Genomic DNA, 15,057 nt, shown 5'->3' with positions numbered 1-15,057 from the left:
TCAACAGCCTGTGCCCTAGTAGAGGGTGCCAAGCTGGCGGGTCTCTGCCTGGTAGGGAAAGTCCTGGTCTCTCTGTGGGCAAAACAAGGTCCTGGAGCTGCCTGTGGGGATGGCTGCTCTGCAGCTCCTCCATCTCCGTGAGTCACACGTGGCTCAGAGGACCAAGTCCAATGCCAGCGCTCCCATTACTGTGTCCACCTCTAATGTCTGCTGGCCCTAAGGTCACCCAAGCATGTGCTCCTGCCAAGAGAACATGACAGATATTGAGAGAGCGGGTAAATAATACGTATCTATTCAAAAGCTTTTAAAAACCTAAACAAAGCCCCAAACTATTTGTCTCCTTAAAAAGACTGATTGGAATAGCTCCAGCTGGGCCATTAGCTCAGGTAAGTTCTCCACTCTCCAGCCATATTACTTTTCTGCCTCATAAAAATAAATACATTAAAAATATGTATTTACTCCTGAAATTGGATCAGCAGCATGGAGCATCCCTGGAGTGATGAGTTTTACTCCACAAACCCAGAAGCTTCCCATGCAAAAGCTTACTTTAAATTTAAAAAATAAAACAGACAAGAGGTTTAATTCTGTCAGTGTGCTGTTAACCCTTGGCTACCACTCTGCACTAGACTCCGGCAGCTCAGAAAAGCCTCTCTGTCTTAGTATATGTTAAACACTGTCCTTGTTGGTGATGATTTGGCTAAAGACATCTCCAAGGACGTGTATGGTATCCTAACTAAAATGATTTCTTCTTAACAAACTGTGTTGAAAGAACATCACTTGGGTTGCAAAGACATGCACTACAATGTGGAGAAATGCCAAAATTATGGTGTGTGTCCAGCACCATCCAGCCCTTCATGCTGTTTGGTGAACATCGCTTCGGTATCTTGTTTTCTTATTGCTCAGCGCTGGGGTGAGGGTATTGACTTCCACCTGGGCTGCCATATGGCACTCTTCATTGGTCCCTGAGCGCTTCTCAAACATCACATTTGTTTTCTCAGCTCCCTCGTGATGCATCTCCATTTTACAGGTGGGCAACTGAGGCACAGCCATTAAGGGGGAAAGCATTGACTAGTTTTGCATGCCCAATTTGAGATGTCTAGGATGGGATTTGTCTGAGGATACAGCGCTCTTTGGCACTGCATACGTTCACAGTGAAGCTGCAGTTGGTAGCTGCGAGCACACCTGCACACCAGGCTCTGGGTGCTCTCTGCAGTCCAGAGACTGTGCTCCCTGGGGACTCTGCAGAGAGTCACAGGGGCACAAGGACGAGAGGAGAGGCAGGTTTTGCCCTCCTCGGGGTCTGCAGCCTTTCTCTGCTGAGCACCAGCTGCATGATCTGGGACATGCATCCCTCAAGAGCTAGCGTCGTCCCTGTGAGCAAGCACAAACAATCACGGCTCCCCACTCAGGGGACAACTGCTTTTAAAAGGTAAATCCCCCCCTGGGGTGACGCAGGGACGGCAGCTCCTGAGTAACCCTTCGGGGTTGGCAAAGGTTTGTGGCAGGGGGCCAAGGCGCAGCTCGCCCTTTGCTTCTCACCCCGGTGCCCTCCCTCCCTCGATGACTCCTTTTCAGGCCACCCACCAACAGGGACATTTCATGCTCGGCGTGCTGCCAAGGGTGCGAGGAGGCCAGGTGAGTTGTAGCCCCGGGGCTCCTCCACTTCCCTCAGCCTCACTCACTCGGGGCACCAGGAGCTTCATTTCAATCACATAGTGAGCAAGAAAAAAATACAGCTCCAAGTGAAAGCATGCATGCATGTGCATGGACACGTGTGTGCATGGGCAGGCTGCTTGGGTGCCTGGCAGAATGGGACGGCCACCGGGTCCCCACAGCCAGATCCCTGTGGCACACAGCTGGCATCTCCTCCCTCACAGTGGTGGGATTTTGTGGAAGAGGCAATAGACCCCTTTCACCAAGCCTGGCATCGCTTCAACACATTCAGAGTGGCAGAGATCTTCCAGGTACCGTGGTCCAGCCAGCCCAGAAAGCATGAGAGACGCTCATCAGCTCAGCACTGAGATCTAATAAAGGTGAGGGATCAGACAGATAAACCACCAATTTAACTAGGCCTTTCTGGCACTGAGAAGATACTATTAGCAACCTGATTGTATGCAGGCAAAAAAGCACATTGTAGAAAGGGAATAATCGTCTTATGATTTGAGTTTAACCATCATTTCAGGTTTCCTGAAAGCAGTTGGAGATTCAAAGGAGCATAACTGTCAGGGCTTATTTTGGGTTTTGTGTGTTAGCTAGAAAGAAAGATATTTTCTCGTGAGTAGCTGCTACAAAGCTGCCAGCCCAGACCCCTGGCAGGGATGTGAACCAGCCGTGCCCTCTTGCTCCTTATTGCTTTTTATCTTCTTGCGGCTTCATTAGAGGAACAAACAAGATATGATTCCCAAGCAAAACTATAAAAACAAGGAGAAGCAGTGACTCATGCATTTGGGATGACTCATGAAATTATAATAAGCTGCAGCTTTTTTGTCTTTTGGACGGAGCCAAAGGCCATTTCTGCCCGTTCGTGGCCACAAATGGCCTCGTGGCCCTTCTGGGAGGAAAAGGCACATTGCCGGAGCGCTGTCCTGAGTGGGATGCAGGGATTTGCATTGTCTGCCAGTTGACAGCATTCAGTGGCCGTGCCCTGCCATGAAACACGGCACCAAAGCGATGCCTGGAAACGCTACTGCTTGGGTGAAGCTTTCCTCACAGCCCTGGCACCCGGGGGCTGCGGCATTGCTGCTCAGGGCTGCTTTCCCAGTTGATGCTTTTTGTGTCTCCTTTCTCTGCTTGGTTTTTGTAACCCCTGGCTGGTGCCTGGGAAGTGACCATCTTCTTGACCATCAAAGGAGGTGGCCTGCCCAGAACATCTCCTCTGTTGCAGCAGAGACCCTGCAGCCGCCTGGAAGCGATGGGTTTTAAGCGGAGGCAATGCGTGCCACAAAACGCTCCCCCTCCTCTTGATTAAGTGGAGCAGGAGAGACCCTGGGAGACGGAGCAGATTGCCACGGCTGGTGAAAATTAATAGAGGGCAGAGCAAGAGTGAACACAAGCAGCATTTTTATTTCAGGTTGTCCATTCTCAGTGGTTTATTTTATCGGGCTTATAAGGCTGCAGTTTAGCTGCAGTCGTATTTCCAAATTAGACAGATGAAAGCAAAGGTTTAGTCTCCGGCTTTTGTGCCCTGATTTAGACCCCGTAGTTACAGGGCAATGAGACCCAAGCAGACAGCCAGGGCGTCTCGGAGGTCTGCGGCCAAACGGCAGCCAGTCCCGGTGCTCAAAACCTCACCGGCTGCGTGGAAATCCCCAGGGCATTTCCCCCGGCAGCCACGTGCCGGGGACCCGTTGCCTTCCTCGCTGCCCTCAGCCCGTGCAGAACGGAAATATCTGTGCAAGCGAGCACGGCAGCGGCTGCCAGGGCAGCTCCGCGTGTCGGGCAGGGTCAGTCCCTGCCGGATCACACGCACGGAGCCGGAGCCAGAGCCCAGAGGACGGCTAACGGGAGGGGTATAAGCTTTTAATACATCGCTTTACTGAATTTCAGAACCGCCACGCACATGAACGGCCTGGAAGAGCAATGGGGCTGGAGCTGCTCAGAGGCAGGGTCCCGACTCGGTGGCCACTCGCAGCCCCAGGGGAGCCGCCGGTACGGCTCTGCCTGGCGGGATCACCACCACCTCGGCAGCCGGCGTGCCTGCCCAACGGCTGGTGAGCTCACGCCAGCGGCGGGTGGCAAACACCGCTCTCCCCGCGCGGGCGAACAGGCGCTGCTTCATGCTCATGCCCTGCACAAGTTGCATGAGACCCTGGAAGAAAATTAGCAGCTTTGAAGATCTGGCACCTGAAATGCAGGCTGGCACTGCCAGGGAAAGCGAGGCTGTTCTTATGCTCTCTATCAGAAACAGTGGAAACGCTGAGTCTTCCCTGCTCTGCTGTTTTCTTCCATCACGCCTTCCTGCCCGGGGGGCTGCCAAACCCACCGGTGTCGAGGCACGTCCTTCTTCCAGCTGCAAAACCACCCTTTCTACAGCACTGTCCGGTCCCCCACGCTAGCCTATGCCTGCCACGGGGAAACGCACAGGCGGCTTGTGGAGCTGCCAGCCCGGCTCTGCTGGCCACCCGGTGAAAATATCCGAGTGTTAAACCTCCTCCTGCCCTCGAAATGTAAGGAAAAGGCTGGGGGTGGGTGGACAGCCCATCGTGGCCCCGCATCCCTGGACAGCCCTGCGGAAGCGGAGAAGCTGGGGCTGGGATCTCTCCTGGGCTGGAGCACCCTGGCTGAGGGCTCTTGAGGCCAGATACCCTCCTGGATGGTCGGCGGTGGAAATACAGGCTCCTTCCAGTTTTGCAGTGGGTTTTTCCAATCCTTTCCCAGAAGGGACCTCATCGCTGGTTCAAAAATATCATTTCCAACCAAGAAATTTTTCACCTTGCCTTTGGGCATGACTTTTCCTCCTGCTTAGATTAGTCCACTGAGCATCCTGGCTTATTTTATGGCATCTCTTCACAGCACTGTGACTGATTTGCTTCCAAGGATACGGCGCACCGCAACTATGAGGGCAGAATTTACATGAACTCTTTCCCCTTTTGCCTCTGCATGATTGATCGCCTTGCTGATATTTGGAGACCAATGATTAATTCCTGATGGGACACTGGGCTCCACACACGGGCTAGTCCGGGAGGGAGGAGGGGGAACCGTAATGAAGTAGTTGAGGAGTTGGAAGGTTGCGGCCAATAGAGGAAGCTGCAGCTGCACCAGAGGACTATGAGACCATCCACTTGTTTAGAAAAGGTATTAAAATCTTTTGTACTGCATTTAGTTTGAGAGTTGCACAATGGATTAAGCAAAGCGACTTACACCTTGCATTTAATAGGGGCCTGAGTATCTGAGTCTTTGCTTCATAATAAAATACCAGGCTCTTCGTAGAAGATAATAAGGGAAAAATAAGTTTTCATTTGTTTTGATTGTCTAAATTTTCCTTCCTCCCGGATACATTGTCCTGCCCTGGATGCCCAGCCCTGCCTGCTGCCCCTTTGGGCTCCGATTCCTGGCCCTTTGGCCCTGCTCCGCTTTTGCATTGTATTTTTCCCAGAGCTGCCCAAAACTTGCAACCTTGGTTCTCTGAGTGCTGAAGACCAGTTCTCACAGCTACTACACATTGCCCTGGATTGAGCTTCACTCCTTCTGCTCCTCTCCCTTTGCCCATCCTTAATCCACTTTTCCGCACTGAAACTATGGGAAAAAAATGGGCAAAGAAGTAGTAGAAGGAACAGGAAAAGATGTTGGGAATGAGGAACACTGCCAAAAATGGGTATTATTTTTGAACTTCTCCCTTTCTTTGACAAAATTAGAAATGGCAAAAAGACGAGCATTCATCACAAAATTGCCCATTTCCAAAAAAAGGCCATTCCAAATTCGCAAAAGGAAAATGAAGCTTATTCAGAAACCGCCCCCTCCTTGTGCGTGTGGCCGTTTCTGGAGCGTGGGACTGGCGCTCGCTCTTGCCACCAGCACCTTGCAGAGCCCCCGGGGCCAAAGGCCTTTGCTGTTTGACCTGGCTTTGCAGCAAGGCCAGATGGTTGATGCTAATAAACCTGACACGCTGAGCCTGAATTAATATTTCAAAGAAAATTGTCAAAATGACTCACTAGTGACTTGTCACCCGTCGCCGGCGATTAACTTGTCTGAAGTGCTGCAGCAAGCAAATTGCAATGTGCCGGGAGCTGACGTGCTGGGCAGCGCGCGGGCGTTGCAAGTGGCCGAGCCGCGGCGCCTGGGACGGCATCACCGCTCCTCTTGGACACTGACGGCCAAGGGGCAGGGTAGTTTTGCAGCATCTGTGCCCATCTTCATGTTCCCCCTTGGGATGCTCATTGCACATCTCGCACTTGCACATGCAGCCGCACACTCGAATGTGGGGAAATTGCAGGCAGCGATGACTTTTCTGCTGGCCTGGCCTGCTCGAACCTTGTTCAGAAAATTGCATCAGGCCTAGGGACATTTTTATTGAGAGATGGTCAGCTCTTGCGTGATAATCCCTTCAAAGCCCCCGTTCCGCCGTTCCCTGCCATCAGCTTTTCTAGAGCTCGTCTGCACTGAAGAGCTCCTAACTAGGACTTTGCAATGGTTTACATCTAAGGAGCTCTTCGGCAGTTTCACAGTCATCTCATGAAGCCTGGGCTTTCTAAGGAGACACTGTCCCTTTCCATGGCTACTGCCTGTTCTCCAGGTGCATTGTGCTTTTCCTTCAAAGCTGTTGCTTCTGTGGGGCCAGGAGGTGACTCCTGGCGTGGCGCGCGGAGCTGCACAGAGGCGTGCGCCAAACCCACCAGGTTGTGGTTGGGCTTTGCCGGCGGTCACCGCCCTCCCGCAGAGCTGCACTGTGCTGTCTTTCATGAGAAGTTCTCCTTCTGCTAGAAATGACCCCCAGGTCTGGGGAGATGGGGGCTGGCAGGCGAGGCCGCATCCTGGCACTTCCCACGGGCTCCGCATGCTCCTCTAACGGTACCGTCCCCTCTCGCGCGACAGCGGTGAAAAGCGCTGGGCCAGCGTTGCTATTCAGCGCCTGTTATTTATATCCCGAGAGGGAGCCGAGGACCTGAAGTGCAGCTGAGCAGCGACGCCGGCCCCATGGGAATGAGGGATATTTTTAAGCACGCGCTTGAAAGGGCTTGTAATGAAGCCTCGGCTTTGCTCCGCAGCAGCTGCAGGTTTCCAGCCGGCTCCTCGGGGCCGCGTTGACAGCCCAGGCACTGGGCCGCCCCAGGGCACCGCGCACCGTCCCCGGGGGGAGCTCAGCCTGCGGCACCCTCGCACCCCACACCGCTCCTCTGCATCTCCCATCCTGGTAGGCCCCAGGCCGGGACGTGATGGAGATGTCCAGAAACCTGCCCTGCTGCTGGCTGGCCATGGTGACCAGGGCCTTCTTGCAGGCCAGCTCAAGCACAGCCACCTTCTCCTCCCAACAGCAAGAAAGAGGATGGTGGTGGCAGTTACAGCTTGCTTTTACACCCATACCGGCTACCGTCGGCATCAGCATGCCACTCGGGCACGTGGTAACACTGGCCGCCCTGCGCGGGGCTGGGGTCCGCTGGTGGCCCACCATGGCGTCCCGTGGCAGGTCACGCGTGAACCCTTCGGCCAGCAGGCCCCGTCATGGCAGGCAGCTGCTGGTGGGCCGGGCACCGCTGGTCCTCGCCTGGCCGGCGCTGCGGGTCTCTTGGGCCGGCCCAGGGTATGCCTGGGCTCCCCGCGGTACGTGGCCAGGGGCTGGGCTGTGGGGCACTGGCAAGGGCGTCCCCCTGGGTTTTGAAGCGCTGGAGTTAAGTGGGTGCTTACAAAAATAACCGCACACATGTTTGCGACGGGCTGCCTGCCCCGCCGTCTGCCTCCCGCTGCTACTGCCTCGGCGGCCGGGCTGGGAGGGCCGGGCCGCGCGGGGGGCGGGGGCCAGGAGCCGGCGGGGGAAGCAGCCCACTGCAGGCTCTCGGCTACACCAGGGCCTGCAGAAGTCACTGGGGCTTGCGATCGTGGGGGCACAGGCTCAGCCCACGAGGGCATGCGGCCTGCGGAGAATTACCTCTCGTCGAGCCGGTCATGGCATCCCCATGCTGCGGGGCGCAGCTCGTCTGCGGGAGTGGCAGTGAGGACACGCGGCGCACAGGTCCCACGTCCTTGTGCCTCCCTGCATCTGCACGCCTCAGAGGGGGCCACCAGGGCGGCAGGGGAGAAGGCGATCCAAGTCACTGAGGGCTTCATGGTCCAGAGCAAGCCCCACAGTCCCACCAGGAGCAGCCAAGGAGGCCTGCACCTTAATAACAGCACCGTAATAACAGCAACTGCCCCACCGGGGCCTGCCGGGGCTGGACTCCATCCCTACATCAAGTTTTCCGCTCTGACGTGACGCTGGTGGTCATGCAAAGAAGAGGCGGCCACACAAGCAACGGTTCGGTTTTCAGAGAGGAGCACAAGCAAGCGGGGATTGCAGCTTGAGCAGCGCGTGCCTCCTGCGCGGTCAGTCAAAACAACGGGAGCAGCCTGGGGAGCAAAGGACCGAGGAATCGTCAGGCTGAGTCTGGGAACAGAAAGGTTCCAAGCGCTTCGCGGTCCCCTGAATGCTAAAATGAATCCACTCCTGCATGTTTTACATTGCCCTTTCTGCCTTTTCCTTTTTTTCTGTTGAGGAACATGAAGTCCCTGGGTCAAAGCCAGTCTGTGGTCTAATTGCATTAGAAATTAGCAGGATTATAAAGCAGTTAAAGCTCATTTCCCAGTCTGAGGAGGGCTCTTCTCCGGCGCACAGGGGTGCTCAGAGCACGGGAGCCAGACCTGCTCCCGCTGACAGGGAGGAGGCGAGTGGTCGGCGTTGCCCCCATCAGCCCCGTGAGCAGCGGCAGGCAGAAACAGCCCACGAAAGAGGCATCAGAGATGGGTGTTTTGCTCCATTTTCCTCGGGGAGGAAGCGCTGCAGGTGAGGCAGGCCGTGCCATGGGCCAGGGAGCTGCGCTGGAGCCAGCTCAGAGCCGGGCTGCAGCAGGGCCGGGAGCTCTCACATGGACCCTTTTGGGCATGAGCTCTTCAAAAAAACCCCACTCTCCCTGCCAGTTTGCACTCAGGTTCCCCGCATTTTGGGTGACAGCCCTCGCGGAGAACAGAAGGCTTATTCCCCTCATTACCGAACTCCTCCGAGCAGCGCGTGGTATTTACTTGGGTTTGATTTTCATTTTTGTAGTAGGATTAGTCTCTTGCCTACTCTTCTCTGAGCTCAGCTCCTAGCAAACTAGCCGGCTGACAAGACTTGGACACCTCATCGCAAGCTGCTGCATCAAACGGCTTGACGCTCAGCTCGCTCTAAGCAGCAGGTTGAGCTGCCACGCTTGGCAACAGGACCGCTGGGTCCTGGGCCCGGCACGGCCTCGGGGGCGGCCGGCAGCTGCCAAGCTCTGCTGACCACCCACGACCTGCGCTGCACAAGGTTGGTGTGGCTGCAGCCCCAAAACTTGGTAGCACGGGACCGCCAGCAGCTACAGTCCTGCCGGCTGCAACCCAAATGGTCGCCCTGTCCCTGGATGCACCCAAACCGAGATGTCCTTCTCTCTGTGGGAAAGCACAGAGGTTGCTCAGTGTAGATCTGAGAGGTCTAAATCCATCCCTCTTACTTGAGGCCGCTGGACAAGAGGAGCTGGAGGGGGGGGCTGAACCCTAAATGCACCAAAACCTCAGCTGTTTCATCTTTGCGTGCTTTCACACCCAAGCTGTGGTCAGATCTTTATCCTCTCCAGGGCTATTCCAGCTGGCACTAAAACCAAGTGAAAAATTCGTATTGATTTCAGCCAAGCAGATTGCCACCCTGAAGCAGGAGTTGACGTTGCCTGGGAGCTGCGGCAGCACCGGGCAGCCCTGGAGCGCAGCACCTTCCCTTGAAACTTGCTGCTGCCCACAGCGACGAAAACCCTGAAACGTGAAAAATGCCTGCTTAGAAGTAATTGCAAAATAACAACAGCAAGGCTTTCCAAAGTGGACTTTAATCATTCTCTGTTACTCGTGGAAAGTGAGCTGGGAGCCCGGTTTGGGGACTTGCATGTTTAGGACCTGCTGCAAGTGCAGGCTGGCAGCATGAGCGTGCATGGGGATCTGCAAGGACTGGCTGGCTCTCGGCACTGGGGCATTGCTCCTATCTGCCTAACAGGCTTTCTTCGAACAGGCCATCAAGCCTTGCTGTGCCTCAGTCTCCCTGTCTGTTAAGATGGGCATAAAGCTATTGATTCATCTTCACGAGGTGCGTCTAGGCTGTCTGTGTGAAAATGCGTGGTGCTATTACAGTGAGAAGGCTTGGCCACATCTTTCCTAAGGTGTCTCCTCAGAGTGTTGGCATGTATCCAGAAAACAGGGAACTTTGCAAATACTGCTGTGTACTTGGACTTCAGCACAACCCAAGATCCTCTTCAAAGCTGGGACCTGCTCATGCAAGATGCACACAGAGCGTCCTGTCCCCAGCACGCCGTTTCGGCTCCCTGCAGAAGGGAGGCACGCAGGGGACCTTGGCCTTGGGGCAGCAAAGTTGCAGCGGGCGCCTGGAGGGGTCGGGGCTGCCACGTGTGGGAGATGCCATCGCTGTGCGGAGCACGTCCAGCCCCACCACGGGTGCCCAGGCACCAGGGCTGGTCTCGCTGGGGAAAGCAAGGAAGGTGCAGCTGCACGACGATGCGCTAACCTGCCTGCAGAGGCCGTGGAGCTGCCGTGTCCTCGTGCGCACGGGAACTGGGGAGCAGGGTCGGCACCTCCGCGCCTGCCTCCGGGGCTGTGGGGCCAACGCGGCGGAGCTTGGCTCCCGAATCTGTTCTGCTTCTCACACCTCTTGCTGCACCAGCCAGTTTCCCTCGTGCTCTTCTGCTGGCTGGGCACCCAGGTGCAGCCAAGGTCAAGAGCACAGACCTGCCCTGCAGGCCAGTGCTTTTGTTGTGTCTAAATAAAAGGGCACTTAATTGCTTTACGGTTCAGCTGTGATGGGAGAGCAGCTGCTGCCCCGATGGCACTGGGGGGTTTAACCCACCCGCGGAGACTTGCCCAAGCCATTCCCACGCCGGCATGGAGGCCCCGTGCTGCTCAAGGGTCCGGTCTGAAATCTCATATAAATTATTTTCGTCTCTATGACTTTCCTTTTTTTTTTTATTTTTACCTCAGGGGCAGTTTGATGCTCTGGACCCGGCGTGTACCAAGGAAGAGCTGAAGCAGGGCAGCCCAGCCCCAGCCCAGCCAGCCTGCGGTGCCCGAGCAGCGCTGGGGCCGTTGCAGCTCTTTCCTCTTCGCTGGCTTTTTTATTGAGTTGTCTCTGCAACATTCACAGCAGCGAAAACTGCTACAGGCGTATTAAGGATTCTCCATGCAAAACTGATAAGCTGAAGGCTCATTATTATCCTGCAAAGTGATTATCTTTACTTGATGAAGTCTCATATTTGCCCAGTTTCCAATTGAAACCTTCCCCTTTTCAATTTGAGACTAATTCGTTCCCTGACTCCTGGTTACAGTGCAAGATACCACAAGCGCTCCCGGCCGCTGCAGCGCCTGATTTATATTGTTAAGAATCATTTACTCGCAATTAAAATGAGCCTTGAGGGCCTTTGCAAACAAGCTGGATTAGCTACCAGTAAAACATTTGCTTTTTCGTAAACAGCAACTGCAGGGTAGTAAACCAGTGGAGAGGGGAGCAAACCGGCCACCCCGCGCCGGCATTGCTGGAGGTCGCAAATGCCGGAGCAGCCGGTCTCCCTCTGTCTGCAGCCCATTGTCCGGGGCCCTTGGGACCTCAATCTGCAGCCCGTCGCCCAGCAGCTTACTGTTTGTAACTAAAACACTTAACAACAGGATCACGGAGCTGGCGAAATGTCCCGCTCCTGGCTGTCGTCACAGCTGCTTGGGGCCCTGAAGGACAGCAGGGCAAACCCACCCCCCTACGCTCTAACAGATCATTTCAACAACCCTCTTAAAACGTTACTGGAGCCAGACACGGAGGATTTGGAATGTAAATACCCCAAATCCTGGTATCAATAGACAGCGCCGTTTGTGTTTCAAAAAGCTAATAAGGAGTGGCAAAATCGGATTACGGGTGATGCTGGGGAAGGTGCCTCCTGCCTCTGCTGCCCTGCAGTCCCCTCAGCTCCCATCAGCTGGTGGCAGGGCACCTTTACCCGCCCCGTGTGAGCTCAACCCCCCACGCTCAGCAAGGCGAGAGCCACCAAAGAGAGGGTCTCAACCAGGCTCTTAAAACACCAGAGTATAACTACAAGATAAAAACTCTGCTGGGAAATTTGCAGAAGGCTCCAACCACGCTTAAAACTGGAGCTGGATTGGAGCAGGATCCATTACTGGAGTTGAATGTTTTCCCCTTATTAAAAGCCGGAGTGATTTTGGGGGGTGTCTAAGGGGCGCGGGAGCACGCACGGTGTCTCACCCAGGCCGATCAGCCCCAGGAACCGGGGGGATTTGCAGCCGAATGTGGGGCAGCTTCTGCATCCAAATAGCCCTCCCTGGTTTATGCCTAGTGCCCCAAGCTTGGAAGAGAGCAGTGACTTTGCGGATCCCGTAGCCAGGAGTTATTTAAGGTTTTAAGGTGAGATTTCCCCTTAGGTACCACTCACCCAACCCCGAGCTGGGCAGTGGGGGACCCTGCATGTGGGGGATGCCTGCGTTTCATTGCAAGTCACATGAAGCCCTTTTGATGGCTCGTCACAAATTTCCTCTGTGCCTGTTGCTGGAAGGCCGGCTTTTAAGGATTTTTTTCTCATGCCAGTTAAATACAGCATTTTGGAAGTCCCCCCAAGGTGAGGAGATGACTCCTGCCCATGCCAGCAGCAGGACCAACAGGGAGACCGGGCGTCCCACCATGTCCCACCGCAGGCCAGGCTGCAAGTGCAAGCGGTGCTCTGAGCTCGCCTGGCATGTGGAGGTGCCGGGCATGGCCGTCGCCACCCCGTAGCTCGCCACCGCACACACCGCCGCTGTTAGCACCGCTCTTACTTCTCTGGGTTGTTTTTAGTGGTTTCGGAAAACCACAAGCATGGTCCTGGGCTTCCTAAGAGCCTCACCTTAAAAGAGGCGCTGCTTTGTGCAGGAGCAGGCGTTCGGCCCGTGCCTGTGCCCATCAGCTGCTTGACGCTGCAGAGCGGGCAACTTCCCTTGAATACCGAAGGGCAAAATTCACACGTGCTACGAACTAAGCGCCTGTGCACTTCATTTACAACAGCAATTAAGTTTATTCTTTTCCTCAGCCACTAAAGCTGGGAAAAGCTATGGATTTTTTTTGTTTTCCTACTGTTGTGCACCCCGAAGAGCTTCGGTGTGCGGGCAACGGGACAGCTTGCGGCGTGCCGTAGCACCGCGGGCGGGAGGGCGGGCGGGAAGGGAGCGGGGCCAGCCCTCCCCTTGCTGCCGCTGCTCAATATTTGCCCAGCTCCGGAGCAGCGGGATGCGGAGGCTGCTAAGCAACGGCGAGCAAGGCGGCTGTGCCGGCGGCAAGGCACACTCGCGGCACACGGCCCCGCTTTCATCCTCGGCAGAGCTCCCCGGAGCCGCCTCGCAGCCGTGTTCGGCTATGCGGGCGCTCTCCAGCAGCCGCGCCAGCCCGGCCTGCGAGGAACAGGGAAAGACGGGTGTTTTCCCTGGGCAGAGCGAGGAAAGCAGCACGGGGCCGCCGCTCTCGCGGCGCTACATCAAGACGCAACACAGATGCTGCATCTTTCTAAGCTGCTGCCTAGCAATAGGTGGAAGGAACCCCCAAGTGATGCTCGCACAGACGTGAAGTTGGCCAAATCGCATTTTAAGAGACCAAAAGCAGCTGCCTCTTGCCTCTCAGGATGCAACGGTGGAGTTAATGGCTTGTCCCCAGCTGGCAGTCAGGAGGAAAAACTCCTGGCATGTGTTTGCCTGCAAGCGACGCCGCTCGGGGCGCGAGAGCGAGCCTGGCCCGGGCTGCAGCCGGAGGGCATGTGGCACGCTCGCTGAGCTTCAGCACGCTGCTGGCAGCCCACACAGCCCTGCTGAGGCCAGGGAGATGTTCAGAGAGTGCTAACCCTCCTCGCGCCACCCCTGCCTGGCCACTGCCTGGTGCCGGCAAAGATGCAAACGTTTCCGCGCAAAGGGCCCGGGAAAAGTTGGCCAGCTGCTTGATGACGTGCGAGCTGCTGCTTCCCGTGCTCGGAGCCCCGTCAGCCCTGGCATATTCGTGGCATTGATTTGTGGCTTGCAGTACTGCTCTGGCATTGCTAGAATAGCCCAAGCAGTTAAACATTAGTTTTGCAAGAGATTTATTTCATTGTTCTCAATGTAGTAGAAATAGAAACGATTAATGGAAAGGGTTTTTTTGAGGAAAATGCTTGCTGCGCAGGGCAGAGGACTCCTCCGCGTACGTATCTGTGGCCACATCTTCTTATTTTCAGTCTGCCAAAAGAATCGGGATGCCTTCCCGGGGCCGGGGCCACCTGGCTGCCTGTGTGGACGGCCACGTCTTTCTCTGGTCTACGCGAGCCCCCCAGCCTCGAGGAGGCAGGCAGCAAGCGCTTGGAGGTTTCGTACGTTCCTTTACCCAAAATTCAGATGTAATTTGGATGGTGTCCCAGTGTGGTATCCCGCCCTCAACAGCATCCTGGAGGGGATGAGTAGGGAGCAATAGAGGGTCTTCTTCTGTGAGTGTCACCCTAACTTCGCATGACTGACAGTCTGGAGACTTCTGGAGCTGGGGTTGCAATGGGAGCCCTGTTCTCTGTGGCCATTAACAAACCTTTTCTTTCCCCAAATTTGTCCAATCTCTTCTGAGCCCACTGAGGCTTTTTGACTTCCAGAAATCTTGTGGCCATGAGTTCCACAATTTAAGGATGGACAATGTGGAAACTGTCCTTCCTTTGCTCACGGTCCCCGACGTGGCTGTGGATCGTGCCTTTTTAGCAGGATGGGGAGGGCTGGGGTAAGGAGAGGCTTTTCCTCGGCAGGGTCCATCTCTTGCAGCCCTGCAGGCATCTGTCGGGCTCAGCCACCTGCCACAGCAATGTCCCTCAAGGCTGTGCTAAGGAAGTCTCTTGAGAGCAAGGTGGCAATCACTTTTCCTCCTCTTCTTCCACATCAAGGCAAAACCTGAGAAATGGCCAGGCTTTACGTGAAAAAGCAGCGAGGTTCACAGCAGAAGCTGGGCGAGATGTGCGGGAAAGCTCTTGGGCTATCGGGGAGCCATGCTCTAGCCTCTCCTCCACCGAACCGCAGGCAGCCCCATGCCGCAGCCAAACAGCACTTTCCTTGGGTAGCGAAGCGGGCGGCTGGTGCGGCTCGAGCCGCCGTGGGCAGTTTTCCCGCGGAGGTTTCGCGCGGCTGTTGGCGAGTGGGCAGGTGGCGAAGGCTGCCCGGGCTGCGCCACGCAGCTAAATCTGTCAGTGCTTGTTGTGGTACAACCAGACAAGTGACTGGAGGGCTGTGAAAACGAGCGTCCTGTCCTCGCGCCGCCGAGGGGAGGCGGTTTCTCCCGCTGCCGGTCCCAGCTCTCGGCAGCGCTGCCACCCGTGCCTCGCC

This window comes from Dromaius novaehollandiae, chromosome 15, assembly GCF_036370855.1.
Source record: "Dromaius novaehollandiae isolate bDroNov1 chromosome 15, bDroNov1.hap1, whole genome shotgun sequence".
In the NCBI taxonomy this organism is placed as follows: Eukaryota; Metazoa; Chordata; class Aves; order Casuariiformes; family Dromaiidae; genus Dromaius; species Dromaius novaehollandiae.
This window is presented reverse-complemented; position numbering follows the sequence as displayed.